Source organism: Humulus lupulus, chromosome 4, assembly GCF_963169125.1.
Source record: "Humulus lupulus chromosome 4, drHumLupu1.1, whole genome shotgun sequence".
NCBI classification, from domain to species: domain Eukaryota; kingdom Viridiplantae; phylum Streptophyta; class Magnoliopsida; order Rosales; family Cannabaceae; genus Humulus; species Humulus lupulus.
The window spans coordinates 185,870,633-185,889,231 of NC_084796.1; positions in this window are offsets into that span (position 1 = coordinate 185,870,633).

An 18,599-nucleotide genomic window follows, 5' to 3' on the forward strand; every position below is an offset into this window, starting at 1 on the left:
TAACATTATTCTGTGAAAAATGGCGTTTAATTGATCATTTCTAGTCCATAGGATGCCCCCACACAATACACACCCCGACGATAGAACTCCCCACATCACCATGCGTGCCAAAGAGAAATCCTATTTGCTACCTAGAAGGGAAAGTAAAGGGGTGAGCTAAAAGCCCAGTAAGGAAGTACAAATAACACACAAGTAAAACACAACAAAACTTATTCATATTCATATATTGTCATACATCATAAGCATCATTTTCATAACCATTATCATCATACACATACACATAAACATGATCATCATAACACAACATCATATACATAGTCATCATAAACAGAACATCATAACAAAAACATCATATCTTTGTGAACATCGCCCGCTAACTTGTCCATGTCACATCTTGAGGTAAACAAGATCTCTAGTCCTTGAATAACCTCAGTGCGTCTTCCATATGAGTTACGTCTTCTTATCCTTAGTAACTCGGGTTACGTCTTCACATCCTTAGTAACCATCTTTTTGTTGAGTCGCGTTCATCACGCTAACAACCATTTCATAACATACAACATTCAAATGACATACAATCCAGTCATATCAACACAATATAGCATTTCATAATTGATATCGCAAAAGTATCATCATTCATAACATTCTTATTCATACAAGCCAACCTTACCATTCACAGCAAAAACAAACAAAATTCTATCTAACTTCCTTACCTCAGGTCCAAGCAAAGCACAACTAACAAACTTCACAATGAGCATATACTGTAACACCCTAAACTCCAGGGACTGTTACGGTTCGCATTATAAACAGTGCTAAACTCGTTAATCGAGTCATTTGGCCATAAATGTGTAACTAAGTATAATTAGCGGTTTAGGGATTAAAATTTTTGGTTAAGATATAACGTTTCATTAGAACGTTTACTGTATACATTGGGATCCCAAAAATATAATTTAAAGGTTTATTACAACAAAATATTTACAACCAGCCGATCTAAGCGGCAAAACAGGGTTTAACCCTAGTTCCTCTTTCAACCCTCGGCCGTGGCAGTCGAGCAGCCGCATATGTACACATCGTCACCTAAGCTCTCCAACTCAAGGATGGCCTAGCTTTCTTTTGCCTTTACCTGCACCACATAGCACCCGTGAGCTGAAGCCCAGCAAGAAAACTCAATATGCTCATGAACAGTAATAACATGTCATCAAATCATAAGGCACACGCCTAGCAAATATAGCCATATTCAAGTAGGCAAATGAGTTCACGTAATGATGAATATACAACATCAACCGATGATCATAATAATCATCCCGGGCTTTTAGCCCCAAATAGAAGAGTGACAGTTGTAATAGTCACTAAGGTGGGTTCCGTTCCCATTAGCCATGTGACGATAGGGTCACCGGGGCTTTGTAGATAAGTGATCATTTCACTAGCTTAAACAAGATAGGTGTTTGATGAACTAGTCACCAATATAACCTATCGCATGACCATAGAGTCACAACCATGGGATTCCGCTCCCTAGCCACGTGACAAACAATCACCTAGGCCTTTGGCCCTTGCTCTGAGTAACTAGTCTAGACTAGTCAAGCACTTATAATTTTCATCAACCTTCGGGTCAGTCCAGCATGAATGCTCCTAGATTCATTCAACACTGATATCGATTAGATCTAATCTCTTATCGGCCCTGCGTTCATGACGCTTATGCCGTTTTTGACTCTTAGGTCAGTAATACACGACCAGTGCCAACCCTGACTAGTTAGTGCCATACACAAGTAAGCAATGCTACCAAACATATATCATATGTCAAATATCTGAATATAGGGCATTCAGCATGCTTACTTAATAATTGCTAGCATAATTAGGATCATGCATAAACACAAAGGCTCAAGCTCTGAACAATCTCATATTCAATATTCATAGCATGCCCTAATCACATGTTTCTCGTGCAACACATGCATCACATTTAATCATTTGACATGCCTCAACAATAACCATGCATGTCACATTTAGACATCCAACATGCATCAAGAATAACCATGCATGTCATATGCATAGGGTGCAGTTTTCTTACCTTTGGTCCAAGCACAGGTTATCAATAAACGAGCCACAAGCACGATCCTGATTCCAAGCCTCTAGTGATAACCTAGTCACAACCATGAACAGTGATCCAATAAGTTCAAGTTCTAAAACCAATCCCGGAACCAAGACCTAGCCTCCGAGACACGAATCCCACTAAACCGAGTAGTAGGAACGATCCCGAGGCCTAAGGTTTGAGTTCCCAAGCTTAAAACATCATTTCGCCCATAAATACCCTCAAGCGTCGCGGCCCCAACTCACTGAGCCGTGACCCCCTAGCCAAAACAGAGGCACCAGGGGCAAGCGCCACGACACCCCATACCCAGTGCTGCGGTCCCCAGAGCTCACACAACCTGCCACCTGCTCCATCGAGCTTGGGCTGCGGCGCCCAAAAATAGGGTCGCGACCCAACCTCAAGCCAACAATTTTTTCCTGATTTTAACCTTTTAAAATCTCCCAAAAACCTATCCAAACATCTCCAAACTCAAAAATAAAAGTTCCCAAACATCCCCTTGATCCAAAACCCAAGCTTCAAATCTAATAAAAACTCATCAAAACACAAAATCCAATTCAAGGTTAACAACTTTAAAAACTTAAAACTTGAATTACCTCCAATTTAGTTGTTTCCAACTAAATCCTCCCGCTAATAAGCTTCTAATCTTTCCTAGGATTGCTAGGCCTCGATCCTCGCTTGAATCCGAGTCCTAGAACTCAAGTTTCTTTCAAAAAATGTGATCGGGAGACAAAAATGGAACTTAGAGGGAGGGAGAACGTTCTGAACGTTCTTTTTATTCATTTAAAGGTTACTTCAAGCTTAAGTAGCCTCAAACAAATCCTAATGCTTGAGGTCCCGAAAACATCCCCGGGGGAAAAATAGTCAAAACCTCCAGAATTTCTCCCTGATCTTACTAACTCCCAATTTATCACCAAATATTTATTCCCATTACCCAATAACCCGGTAATGCTAAAACCCCTTGTCACTCCAAGTCAAGCATAAATCCCGTTGTGACTTTCCCACTAGCTTACCTCCTAGGATCGTCTCGTGCTGAGTAACCCTAGCATAACCAAATAATAATAAAGCGCCACACACATATCACATATATGTCAAATATGCCCGAAATGACCAAAATATGAAAATCACCCAATTACTCAAAAATGGGTTCACATGCATATTTAATACACCTAAACATGCATATAATCATTAAATAGCAAAATAAATCAATTATGGTCCTCCCGGCTTCCTAATCAAGGTCCTAAACCTAAAACTTATTAGGAAATTTGGGGCATTACATATACCATAACCAAATAACATCATTTAGCATCACATAAGACTCTATTGTGCCCACTCATATATCCCATGTGTCCATGGGCCATGCACACATGGTGAAAACTACTCATCATTCTCGAAATAGAAAATTACACATAAAATCACCAAAACAATAATGCAACTTATACCTATGTTACGTGCATGGTTTTTAAATAAAAATCGTTTGGTTGAATATTAGACACATTTTTTAACGTAAAAGTGAAATTGCATGCGACATGCATACGTGGGAACGTTGTTAAAAAGTGGCGTTAAAAACGATAATTCCTACACGCTTATTTCTATCATTTTAAAAAAAATAATGAATTAGTAACATGCTTTTATTGCCATTATTTATCTCTTTAAAAATCACTAAGTTGGTTAAACCTCTTAAGACATTATTTTTATTTCACAAAAATAATTTATTTAGCCATTTAAAAATATAATAAATCTATTTATTATTTTTAAATTACATAGAAATAACAAAGGCTTGAAAGTATTTTAATTATCATGTTTCCTTAGGAAATAACAATTTTATTCCAATTATCATAATTATAAACTTGATGTGAGTAAATAAAATTTCTAGGTGTGGAAAAACATCTATTTCACTTGTATTATTTTTAAGACATTATTTTTAAATAGAATAAATTCGTAAGTGATAATCCAATAATTATTTTAACATATTTTAATAAACTTTCAGCCACTATATAATTTATTTTAAAAATCACGAGTAAATTAAATGCATTATTTTTCTTAATTAAAATAAAGAAAAATCATAACTATTAAAATGAACACTCATAGTTATATTAAAAATACAACTTTTAATATTTTCATGGTTTAGGGTGTTAATTTATTTCAACATACACATCAAATTCCTTTTATTTAAAAATACAACTTCACATTTTTACTAAAATTCCAGCAACCTATTATATCCTCAAATTCACTATTTTTATTTTTAAAAACTCATATTTTTCTCAAAAATATATAAAAAGAATATGTTGGTAATTATTTGAGCAAAATATCATTTCAAGAATTTTCCATTTAATTTCTTAATACATCATAGCGCTTGTACAATTTATTTAAGCATTCAAAAACATTATTCTCATCATATTGACACCATTTATACACAAAATCAGCAAGTACTTCAAATCATAAAATTCATCAATTTCATCATGCTTTACCAAATTCACATATTAATCATGCATGTTTAATTAACATAATTAAACACAAACCGTAGCATGCTTCTATCATTCAAATAATTCAAAAGAAAACAACTAATATATTTAAAATCTTACAAACAACCTATTATATTTCTAATGAGTATATACATGCCATCAAATAAATTAATAATGACAAACATGCATCAATAACATAAAATACCAATATCCATATATGCCTTCATATTAAACCTAGCATGTTCCTATTTCCCAAATAACATGTCCAAAATCATAGAAACATCAAAAGAAACAATAGCAAAACTTCACAAGTATTATCTACACATGCTTCTCGTCAAGCCATTATAACAATAATGCAACACATTCATCAAGACGAAAAATAACAAAATCATTATCTTTATATCAAAACATGATTTCTTTGAAAACATCCCTCAATATCAATAAACACAAACATAATATCCTACCCAAAACACAAACCCACTTTCAGCCATGATATCTCCAAATAACAACATAAAATAACAATAACCAATAAATTCAATGGGAAATCCCCTTTATTCTAAATTGGATAAAAATAACCTAATAAACAAAATGGTAAGTTTCCTAATGGTGCCTATTCCCCTTTATTCTAATTTATTTAACTGAGAAAATAAATAGAAAAATCAAATCCTCCAATTTACACTATGTCGTCCACCCTCTTGTTTCCCTTTCTTAATTTTATTTTTTTCTAATTAATTTAATAAATAAATCTAATAACAGGAAACTACAAAGTGTATAGAAAATTCTACACATGTGCACCATGCAACCATGCACATGCACACACTCAATAACTAGGGTGCATTACTACCTACCATGCACCTTAGTGCATTCAACTAAAACTCAATAATTCACATTTTCAAAATAAATAACAATTAACAATTAAATTCACAAAATTCTACCAAACAATTATAACAATTAATGTAAACAAACAAATAAATAAAATAATTCACAACACCTAACAATTAAATAAATTAAAGCAAAAAAATTTGAATAATTAAAATAATAATAAAAAAATTGGTGTGCTACAAAAGAGCCTCCATTGAAGCTCCTAGGCGCATCTCGAAGAAACAAGTCACAAAAGAGGTAATGTTCATAAAAGTTTCTTTTCTTCTCCCTTAAGTCAAACCTAGGGCTCTCTTTTTCCTCTTTACTTTTTAGCATCCACTCTTAAAACACTTTTTGATCTTTGATATAGAACCTAGGAGTGTTTCATGCAAGATTCAAGAGCTTTTAGGGCATACTTGGAGTTTTGGACACGAACAAGGTAAGCTTTCGTTAGGGTTTTGAAATCTTGGCGTTTCTTCTCTTTTTTTCTTCTTTCTACTGAATCAAATCTGATCTTGAAGAGGCATTGGGGAGATGTTTGAAGTTGGAAAGCGTTTGAGAAGCTTAGAGCCGAACTATAGAGCCAAACTCAAAACTTTAATACAAAGGTAAAATCTTGACTCTTTACCTAAATATTTTTAAATGATCCTACCATCTGATATTTTGGATCATGTTTGGTGTTAAAACAGGTGGGTTGATAATTATAATTTCTTTTGTGGCTGTTTGGTTTGCATGCATGCAAGTTGTGGTTATTGGTAATGGAAATCCAAAGTTTCCATAGGCTTTGCTGAGGATAGCTTGCTGCTAAAAATGTTACAGTAGCTTCCTACTAGTTTTTACAGTGCTTAAATGACCTGGTTTATAAATGGGGTTTCACTAATGGATTATTTAGGAATATTACATGATTTTAGCATCTTTAACCACTGAAATTTGTATAACTCAAATTATGAGCATTTTAGAATTTCCTGTGCATTCTGAAATGTTGACTGGCAGTTTTAACACTGAGACTTTGAGCAACGATTTAAATGGGTTAAACTAATTATTTGTAGCTGAAATTTTAACTCGATACTTTTAGTATAATAAATATTAACCCTATAAAACTATTTATAAAAATTCACTATAGGTTGGGAGTTATAATTTTTCTAAGTTGGATGAATAAAACTGCAATTTCTGTAAAATGTGGACAGCTTAAACTAGAGTTTTGAGAACAAGTTTCACCTTGAAGGAGAGATCCTTTTTTGCTGAAATTTTGTGTAAATAATTTTTTTATATCAAAGTTTACACCCGTATGGTCTCATAGAAAAACAGTAATCGGTTTAGGAATGGCAGCGTTCCGAATTTGTGAATTCCTCATAGAATGGATAGTTATCAACACTTACAAAATATTAGGGTTTGCTACAATAATTGGTTATAAAAAAAATTTCCACAATTTCATCATAAGTGGATTTTCAATTTACTTGTGAACATGATTAAAAAATGTTTTTCTAAATTTTTTATGTAACAACCCAAAAACATTAATAAGGCTTAAAGGCCTTGATTAGAGTGTCGGGAGGACATAATTGGTTTATGTGTGATTTAAATGATTAAATGCATGATTATGTGATAAGCATGCTTATATGATTATGTGGATGTATGAAATGCATGTTTATGAGTATTGATAAGCATGTGGGCCATGTTTAGCTTATAAGGGCATATTTGTAATTTTGGCCCGTTTAGGGCATAAATGTGATTATTTGTGGTAAATTGTTAAGACCACATTATTATGTATATGTATTTGCATCATATGGATTGAGGCGATCCTAGTGAGCGGTTTAGCGAAATATTCACAGCGGGGATTTATACCCAGCTCGGGGGAGCCTGGGGTATTTATGGGAATTTGGGAAATATATTGGAGATTTTTAGACATTGGGGAAAATAATTGGTGATTAATAAGATGACAGGATTTAAGTGGTAAATATTATGGACACTTGAGGAATTAGCGGGAATTGGAAGTAAATGGCCAAAACACCCCTGGACTGATTAAAAAGCTTGGATTTAATTGGGAGGGCAAAAGAGTTTTTTTCTCATTAAGGGGAAATAACTGATATATTATGTTCACTTAGACTTTAGTGGAAAGAGGTAGAAGGGCTAGAAGCTGAGAAGGAAAGGAAAAGAAAGAAGAAGAAAATAGAACTCCCACATGATTTGTTCTCTCTCTCTCACCCTTTCTTCTAGATTTCTGAAGCTGAGAACTCAGAAAAAGTCGAGGCTAATTCTTGGGACTTTGATCATTGAAGAAAGTAAAGGGGCTTAACTGAAATTAGTTTCGAAATTAAGGTAAGGATTATGTTTTTCTGAGTTTGCTGAACTTTGTTGAAAATGGTTCCTAAATTCGATTTTGGGTGGAGGTTTAAAGACTTAAACTTGGGAATTTAAAGGACTCAAAGCTGGGAGGAACACTGAGGACAACCTAGGGTCAGATTCTTCCATCAAAGGTAACAATTTTTTATCTTGATCATCTGGGTTTTCTTGTTTTCAGATGAAGTTTTTGGGCTTCAAGCTCAAGTTTGATTTCTGTGGTTGATGGGGTTCTTAGCTAAGTTTTTGGTGTTATTAGGTTATGTTAGAAGTGATGTAGTGAGTTGTGGACTTAATTTCGAGTTTGGTTGATGATTGGAGTGGGTTTTTGGAGCTTTGGCTCAGGAAAGTTCGATGGAAAAACCTAGAATTTTTGCATGTTCTAGTTGTAACGTTGTAGCGCTAGGATAGGAGTGCTACAGCGCTAGGCTTCATTTTCTGGGGGGGCTGGGTTTCTGACTTTAGTGCTATAGCGCCCCTCTTGTGGCGCTATAGCGCTACCCTGCCTCCAGAACTTGGTTTTTGGGATTTCTTTTAGGGTTTTCGCTTGGGGGCTCAAGGTTGATTCTACCACCCCTTTTGGTGGAATTGGGCTTCCTGAGAGCTTGGGATTGGTTCCGAAGTTGAGTTACAAAATTTAATTTGAATGAGGTTCTATTTTACGGTTGTGATTAGGTGTACGCAAGAGCTCGAACGGGATTGTGCTCGAGGGTTGTCTTAATTAGCCAAAGCACTCGGAATCAAAGGTAAGAAAACTGCACCCGTGTGTGATTGTTGGGACTAAGGGCTCCCTATATTTGAATGTGATTGTTGTATGATTATCATATGCCATTTGAGCATGAATTAAATGGCCTAAGAGTGTTAGAATTGATATTTGCGCACAGGACGCGGCTCAGCCATTGGTAGCTAAGATTAATTAAATAATCATTGGGCTCGCCCTAAGTGAGCCAGAGACAGTGGGTTAAATAGAGGGTGCGACCTGAGGGCGCCGACCCTGAGTATTTTGTGATGAATTTTGATATGTTATTATTGTTGTTTCATGTTTGTAACTTGTTTAATACTGTGATGATTGGTTTATGAATAACTGTTGACTTCTCTGAGTAAATGACTCTTATGACATGTTGGTTACCTGGTTAACAGCCTTGTGGATTATTTGTTTGTCTATATCGTTTATGCTCTGCATTATGGTTTTCTTGTTGGGCCTTGGCTCATGGATGCTACGTGGTGCAGGTAAAGGCAAGGGCAAGGTGGACCAGTCTTGAGTTGGAGAGCTCTGGGGCAGAATGTACATAGTCAGCGGATCGGCCGCCACGGCTGAGGGATGGTATAGGGACAGGAGAACCTAAAATGCCTATTTTTCCATTAGAGTGGCTTGTAGTTGTACATAAACTTTGGAATTTTTTAAACTATCCTTTAAAACCTATTTTGGGATCCCATGTATTTAACGTTTATTTTAATGAGAAATTTCTTGTTTATGACGAAAAATCTTTTAGCCCTAACCTGATTATGAATTTAGGGTCACGTTTTCAACTATATGACTTGATTAGCAAGTTTTGCACCTTTATAATCACACAGTGTAACGACCTTGATTATCCAGGGTGTTACATTTTATCTTAAGATTTTCTTTAAATTAAGTAAAAGGGTCCAATTGCCCACTTTTGGAAAATAACATTTAAAATTAGTTTTCTTTATAATGAGCAAACTTATTTTTCTGAAAGGGTTACCATTTTGTATAGGCTTACCTTAAAATAATTTTTTTTTCTATAAATAATTTAAATAAGTCTTAATTGGAAAAAAAATGGTATTTTTGACATTACATTGCACAAAAAGCTTTAAGTGGAGGTTATTGGTGTATTCGGTAATTAACGAACTAAGTAAGCCCAGCTTTTATCAAAATAAATTCTCTCCAAGAAAAAAATCTATATAATGGAAGTTGTAACTAGTTTCTTAGAAATAATCATTAAGCGGTATTTTTTTAGGAGAATAAAAAATGATATTTCTCAGAGAGATAAATTAATGGTGGTTTTTACAAAAACTTGTAAGAACGTTGTAATTGGACATCGTCGCCATTAGAAGTAGGACTCCGCAAACTCATTAATGACTTCAAATACTAAAGACTTTTACCTTGAGGATGAAGATAGTTACGGACTGGATTTCGGAAGTGGTTTTGGAAACCAGTTTTTCCCGAACCTTAGAGGTTGTATTTTTAAATGTTTAAATGCATGTTAGAAATATGGTATGACTTAACAAGAGTTGAGGCTTAGATTTTCAATGCCCAAATTGTTAAACAAACTTTTTAAGATAATTGTCATAGTTAATCTGAGTCACTGTATGGATTCACTACAGTGTCACCTAAGTGGGAAGGTTCACCTCTTGATTAAGAAATCCCGCAAACAAACACTAAGAAATGCAAGTAAGTTAATCTTGAATTTGTTGGCTACAACATGAAACATGCTAGTGTATTGTCTGTTATAGTTCTCTACACTAGATTGATTAAGGGCTGAATTAGTAATGGCTAGGGGGTACTATTAAGTTTACCGAATGTTCCAATGAAATCATGTGATTACTAGATCATACTGGTAAATGAGCTGATGACCAGGGTAGGGGAAACACGGTCAAATGTTTCTTGATTTGTGAATTTTAGTGGTTATGATCTAAGAGGTTCCCAAACACCTCATCATATTTTTGTAGCTCTTCAGTGATTTTTGTAGCCATTGTGGAATGGTGATATGCATTTATATCTTATATCTGCTTGTTCTGGGATTTTCTGCCTGAACGTTGATTTTGAATTTAGTTGTTTGTTTGATACAACTATGCTAATTATCTGGTTTGAATTTTATACCTTGTTTGATAGGGTTTGGAAGTTGTCTGATACCCTAGTGACTTATGCTTCGGCTACTCTTAGTAGAACCCCATTCTTGGGTCGTAGTATGCTTTTGTTTGAAAGATTAATCTTACTAAGCTTAATTGCTTACCTAGCTGTTCATGTTGTAGGTAAGGGCAAGGTACAACAGTGAGCGTCGGAGTCTACTTGTTGAAGTGTACCTGTGACTCGACCTTTGGGATTTTGTTCTTTTTGGAAATGGATTTTGGGAAACCCTTTTTTTGGGCACTATTTCTTTTTATTCATAACAAATGTCTAAGTTAACGAAAACAATGTAATTGTCTAAGTGTGCGCACACGACTTTTTTTAAAAGTATTTTTAAGTGGACTTTTGGAGACTATTAAAAATTTTAAATGTTATTTTCCGCTTTATTTTGGTCTTGTAAGTTTTGGGTCTTTACATATAAATGATAATTTAAAATATACATTAACTATTTATAATATATATATTATATGACATGTATTTATATTTCTAAGATATACTAATATTTCTACAAATCTTTTAATTTATCGTATAGAGTTTTATTTTTTATATCTTAAAAAATATAATTAAATTTTAAATATATTCTTATAAATTTATATAAGTATATACACATACAAATAACTTTATATAAATCTACATATATAGTAGGGTAGAGTCGGGTAGGGCAATAGGGTTGGATACACCTATACCCGCATCGAGTACATGTTTTTGTACCCTCACCCTACCCTAAACCCTAATGTATCAGATAATACCCTATCCATCAGCATAGGGTCCCCATGGGTAAATGAGTTTTCAGGTAAAATTATCATCCCTACATAAAGGACAAGGAAGAATTATACATATGTGGTATAATTGGGTGAAAATATATGTACTATATATTAGCATTAAAAAATAATATAAATATTAATTTGAAAATAAAACCAATATCATATTAAATATGTGTACTTCTTCTTTTAGGAATATATAATTTTTTTTCAAGTTACATAAATGATACATGAATTAAAGAAAAAAAGGTAATTTTGTGTGATTGTAAAAGAATGATACATGATTAAAAAGTATTGATGAATTTGAAAAATAAATGTGATTTTATTTTTTTAATCTTTCATCTTCAAGTTTTAATGATATACATGTACATTTTTTTTATGATAAAATAGATAATAAAATATTTATTATCTTTTGATTCATTCATAGGTGGCACGTGTCTCTACTAGCATATAAATATATATGTATTTCTTACATGTTAATTCGAAGATATATTGGTTTAGTTTTTTACAATTTCATTTTTCCATTTCTTAGGTTATCTCAAAGTATGTGTGTACCTTGCTTATTTCAAGAGTACAATTTTTAAGAGGACCTAGAGCTAGAAGGTGTGCATTTGTGAGTTATGCCTCAAATAGCAAAGCCTACAGATGATTAGATTTGGAGTCCAATATAATAATTGAATATAGAGAAATAGAGTTCTTTGAGAACATGTTGTATAGTGACAACAATCCTCAAGAACATATCTCGATGATGAGGTATGTATGTGTGGATGCTCAAAACTACATACTCGTGAAAGATCCAAAGCACGTGCACAGGTCCCCCAAATGACTAGACGCCTACTTCTGCCATGAACCCCATGGGGGATCTTCTTCTCGCAAGGAGGCACGTAAGGCTATTCCCGGCATGCCCAACACCAGTGCATCTCGACGGAGATTCTCAGCGTGTTGAACCCCCAGATGCCCAGTGAGACCTAGCACCACAAAGAGCCCCTCGCGTGCCACCAAGGGTCTGCGCGCACTGGCCGCGCGACACCACCAGACCCGCGCACACTGGCCATGCGACAACATCAGATCCGCGCGCAGGGTGGCCTCACCCCCAAGGGCCTCGCCCAAGGATCACGCATGCAAAGTGGCCTTGCCCCAAGGTTCTCACCCAAGGACCACGCATGCATAGTGGCCTCGCCCCCAAGGGCCTCGCCCAAGGACCATGCATGCATAGTGGCCTCGCCCCCAAGGGCCTCACCCAAGGACCACGCATGCATAGTGGCCTCACCCCCAAGGGCCTCACCCAAGGGCCTCGTCCAAAGGGCCTCGCATACATGGTGGCCTCGCCCCAATGGGCCTCGTCCAAAGGGCCTCGTGTACATGGTGGCCTCGCCCCAATGGGTCTCATCCAAAGGCCTCGCATGCACGGTGGCCTCGCCCTCAAGGGCCTTGCGTGCATGGTGGCAGTGTTCAAGGTGGCCCACAAGAGACAAAAAAATTCGAACAGGGTACCTCTAAAGGGTTACGTACATGCCTGCAAGGATCAAGGGACAGGCCTGACACCTGTACCCGAAAAGTAGTGGCGATTAGGAGTAGTACGAGGAATGGCAACACCACCACCACGTCCCTGACACACACCAGAGCCGACCACCACTCTCCCAACACGACTACACCTGATACCACTCTCCTAACAGTGTACTTTTGTACCACCTGATCCCCTGGACCACAGTGTATCCAGGGCCATTAGAGCCCACTATAAAATGAACCCCACTTCCACATGGAGGGGATTGGAAAAATTACTGTAGCATTGCACCATAATCAATACAAGCTGATTTCACCATTTTTCTTCTACAATTGTTCTTGGAGTTTCTAATTAGATTTCTAAAGATTTTCTTTTGATAATCTCTACGTTGCAATTTTTCTAACTTAACTTAGTTGACGAGTTCTCACCGTCAACAGTTTGGCACCGTCTGTGGGAAGCTAAGTACCAAGCTACTGTTATACCATTACTCCCAACAAGAAGAAATGCCGAGATGTTCAAAGCGACTCAGGGAGCCACGAGAGATGGAATTCCACCTTAACGGAGTTCAGCTAAAGGCCTCCATGAAGGATCCTCCTCCACCCAGAGATATGGAGCCCCCAAGGGACCCTGAGGTTCACGAGGGTGATAGGGAGGTCTCATCACCGGCCATCTCGCCCGGTGAGAATCCACCAAGTACAACCACCACACCACCTGGGAATTCCAACAAGTTCCCGTTTCCTAAACCACCACAAGTACCGAAATCCAGGCGGCAGGACCCAGGCCCCTCGACACGTAGACATGATAAACATCCCTGGGTCCATTCTGTGAGCTCGAGTTCTAAATCTTGGTTCTATAAAGAGGAAATACGTGAGCTGCACCGTAAGAACCAAAGGTTGGAGACCACCCCGGAGAATATGCAAGAGGTGCTGAGTGGCCTATTGCAAGGTAAGTCAAGCGTGACCCTGCCCAAGAAAAAAGAGAAAGGTCAGGAGGGGCCAGAGACCACCGTTCTGGCAAACGATGGGAGGACTCGACTCTCCATTAGTAACACCCCCCAAATGAAGCAACGCGAACATCCTGAACCACCAAGACAGGCCTAGAAACCAGAGCCGAAGACCAATGCTGCCCCTCGCAAAGATGACGAGGTCACCTCAAAGAGAGCACCCTCAGATTTACGGGAGGAGCTCAACAAGAAAAGGGCGGGTAAAAGGACCACACCCCCTATGGCGCCTCGAGAGGGCAAAGGAAAGGGGGAACTTAACCCGTCCTCTTTAAGAGACTCCCTAAGCAAGAGGAGGAAGGACCTGGACACAGAAATGAGGAGCCTGCTTAGCAAAATTTTCACCGCCTCCGGAGGTCAATCCTTTGAGGAAGAGTTCGATCATGGGTCACCCTTCATCAAGGAGATCTAAGCCATCCGGCTCCCAACCAACTTTAAGGAGCCCCATATGACCCCCTACGAAGGAACCACAGATCCAAAATACCATCTAGATACATTTAACGACCTGATGAAGCTAAGGGGAATTGGCAATAGGGCGAGATGTCATTGCTTCGCTGTCACACTAAAAGGACCTACGTACAAATGGTTCAAAAGACTTAACCGGGGTCCATCAGATCTTGGCAACAGCTTTCTGATGAATTCCTCCAGCAGCACCACGCTGTGCGAGACTACACGATGCCAGGCACCAGCCTCGCAAATGTGAAGCAAGGAGAAAACGAGAGTCTGAAGAGCTACATTCACAGGTTCAATACGGAGGCAGCTAAAGTAGGGAGTCTGACCCGCCGAGAGCTGAAAATGGCCATCACAGCTGGGGTACGCCCAGGAAGCAAGTTTTGGGATAACATGCTCAAGAGGAAGGTCACAGACTTGGATGATTTCTACGAGCAGGCACAAAAATACATTCGCGTGGAGGATGGTCACGAGAACCTCAAAGCCAGAAAAGGCCCGTCGCCCCCGAAACCTTCAGTCCGAGAAAACCAAAGCGGTGCAAAGAAGAAGGGGGTTTATGAGGAAACAAGAGATGATCGACCCCGGAAGCATCAACGCTCTGATGAGCGCCTACAGGGCCCCTACACCTTTTACACTGACCTCACCCATGCGAGAGAGCATATTTTCGTTACGAACGAAAACTAGGTCCCTTTCAAAAGGCCCCCGCCAATGAGAAAAGACCGGTCTAAAAGAGACCCCAGCAAGTATTGCCAGTATCACAAGGATATCGGCCACACCACCGCGGAATGCAACCATTTGAAGGTGGAAATCAAGGAGCTCATCCACAGGGGACATTTGGGGAGGTATGTGCGCAAGGAGAACCAGAGGCCAGAAGAAGGAGCGTCCCCGCTGCGGGCGCGAGAGGTGGCCCCAGAAGTTCAGGGAGAGGTCAGGACAATCTTTGGAGGTCCAGGATTCGGAGGCGATTCAAGGAAGGGACGAGACAAATATGCCAAGGAGGCCAGAAGAAGTCCACCACCATGCATCTTAAGTTCGGAGCAACGCCCCCTGAAAAGTTGCAAGGGCGAGAATGACTCAATAACTTTTATTGAAGAAGACGTGCACGGGGTACATTTCCTTCATAATGACCCCCTAGTGCTAACTGTCCATCTTGCAAACATGAGAGTACATCGGGTCCTAGTGGATAATGGAATCTCTGTAGACATCCTGCATTGCCCCGCGTTGGAGAAGATGGGACTGAGTGTCTGACGCCTGAAACCCTGCAATTCCTCCCTTTACGGGTTCACAGGGGACTCGATACAGCCCCTATGTGCAATTGAATTAGCCCTCACCATGGGGGAACAACCCAGGAAAACCACCATAATGGAAAACTTTGTCATGGTGGATTGCGCCTCAGCCTTCAACACGGTATTAGGGAGACCCTCTCTGAGAGAATTGAAGGCGATAACTTCTGTGTATCACCTAGCTATGAAATCCCCATCCCCTGGGGGAGTAGCATGCGTGAAAGGGGACTAGAAGGAAGTGAGGGAATGCTATAACATGTCCCTCCGCACAGCCACAAAACCATCGGTGCCGATGGTAATGGTTGTGTATGAAGGCGCGACCCACACGAGCTGGACCCACGAGTTATGGAACACCTCGAGAAATGTTACCAGTGAGGCTTCGGCACCCAGTGCAAAGAGGACCTATGTTTAGTTTGTTCCTTGTTATGTTAGCTTAGTGAGTAAGAATCAAAGAGGATAACTAGGTAACCTCTTAATTAGATGTAACCCTTTTTTATATATGCCATTGTAAACCACATGCTATGAATGAAACTGTTCGGAACTTCACATGTTATTTTACTTCTCTATGCGAGCATCAGCCAAAGTGTCTGCCGAAATAAATTTCACCAAACACTTGGGGGGCAGGACAGGAGGCAAAGCATACAGTAAACAAGAGGATCCTAAAATGGACCCTCTAACAGGAGGATCCTAAAAAGGACCCCTTGCATCAGAGCCTTAAACAAAATTCTTTAAAAGAGGAATGCAATTCGTGGTGAACCCCTAACAAATAGGGAAGGGATCTTGCAAGGCATCTCCTGAAGTTCACAAGGGTTAGCTACCCTTGTGAACATCAAGGAAGCCAAAAGGTCCAATAAGCCTAGAGCGGCCACCAAGCCGTCTAGCCAAAAAGGGTCCTAAAAGAGACCCTTGCAAAAATAGTACTATGAATAAGGATGAGAAGGACGCTTCTCGCATAAAATTATAAGCGCTCGCAGAAATATATAAAAGGATAGATAGAACCCAAGGGGTCAAAATATCCTTATAAAAATAATGAAGAGGCACCAAAAAAAGGACCCATTGAACCCTTTCACATGGGCTCCAAAGGACCTCTAGCCTGATAAATAAAAGAGGGGAACCTACCAAACCCCATCATACAGGCTCAAAAAGACCTAAAACACAGAGGAATAAGAGATGAATAACCATACATGTATATATTAAAAAAGGAGTCTTGGTAACATGGCAAGGTTTACAAAAAAAAAAATAATAATCATAATAATATTACAAAGGCTCAAATGAGCATACACCCACACCCATAGGGCGCACTCTATGGACCTATACTCAATGGCTGTCCTATCCGCCTCTAAGGAAGCGACTCTCCCCTGCGACGCGGCTACATTGGCCCTAGCAACCTCAAGTTCGGCCTCTAAGGAGGAGACTCTCTCCTACGATGCAGCCGCAATAGCCTTGGCACCCTGAAGTTCGCCCTCTAGGCTGGTGACTTTTTCCTGCAGCATCATGGCTTTGGCAACCGCCTTCTGCTTCCTTTTTTATGAGACCGAAAATTTGGCCCAAACTCTTTTTAGCTTAGACTTGGTTTTGCCAAGCTCTCTCTTGAGCTCCTGGACCCAGGCCATAAGGCGGTCCCTCTCGGTACTCGACGCAGAAAGATTGTGAGCCGAGTCAGTAAACCGTTGAGCCACAGTATAGGCCTGCACAAGAAAGTTAACAACAGCAATGATAAGTAACAAAAAAAGAGGGTGTATGTATATCTATATATAATAAGGCCGACACAAGATGCATGAACTCACCCAAGCAGTAGTGCGCCTTAGAGTTTCCTCAAGGTCCAACAGGGCAAAACTCCCAAGACCGTTCCAGTAAGATTCGGGGAGGTCTGAGGCGATTTTGACGTACCGCTGCCCGTAAGAGGTCGCCATGCGATTCATCCAAGGCACCCCTTCCGAGTCAAGGGCACCTGGCTGGGTAAGGACAGATGACCCGCTCGCCGAAATGAGAGGGGACGCAGGAAAATTAGAAAAGTGAGGCCTCGGTAGATCAGAAGGGGGTGCAGGAAGATTGGCAAAGTAAGCCGTCGATGGACCAGGGTCGAGAGGAGCCTGAGGGAAAGCGTCATAGTCCTCGGGGTCGGGGCAAACAAAATGCCCCAAAATGGCATGTTGGTCTTGGGATTGGGAGGCTATGTCCGGGTCGAAAGAGACAAAGGGAGGGCATCCCCCAGGAGACGACGACAGCTGGTGAAGTCCCCCGCGTCCAAGGGAGACTTCCTCCGGCACATCCTCAGCCTCACCTTCATCCAGGCAAGGCTCAGCCGATGCACCCTTCATCCTCTTTGACCCAGAGATTGTCCACAGCAACCCAGGATCTGAAACTGGGGACAGCTTGTGGAGGTTCAGATTTTCCACAGTGAATAGGAACACAGCCTTTTTCATAGCGAGGTCAGCGTCGATAAGCTTATTCACATCGTCTGCTTCTGACCCAACAACTTCGGGTGCGGTGAAATTCTCTGCATAATTCACACCATCGTCGACACAAACATAAGTTTTAAAACAATAAGTTTCAAAAAAAAAAAGAGAGAGAGAAATAAAGATAGCTCGAGGTACTTACTGGGAGCGGAACGAAAATGCTCGTGAACAGAAAGAGGGCCTTTCACGAAGAAAAAGTCCTGCTTCCAGGACCCCGGATTGGACACCGCGCCGTCTATCAAAGGGACTTCGCTGTTGGCTTTTTGCAGGAAGTAGAAGCCCTTGGATCTAGGAGAGGGCATGAGGTTGTATAAAAAGTGCACCTCTAGCGCCGTAGGAGCACGTTTGGAAAGTTTCGCAAACGCGATGAAGAGGCAGCTCACCCAACTATTGGGTGCCAACTGAAGTGGAGCAAGGTCGAAGTAGTTGAGGACCGCGACAAAGAACGGGTGTAACGGGATGGTACCACCTGCCTTCAAGATATGCTCACTGAGGGCCACGAAGCCGGGACTAGGGCAGTCAGCCCGGAA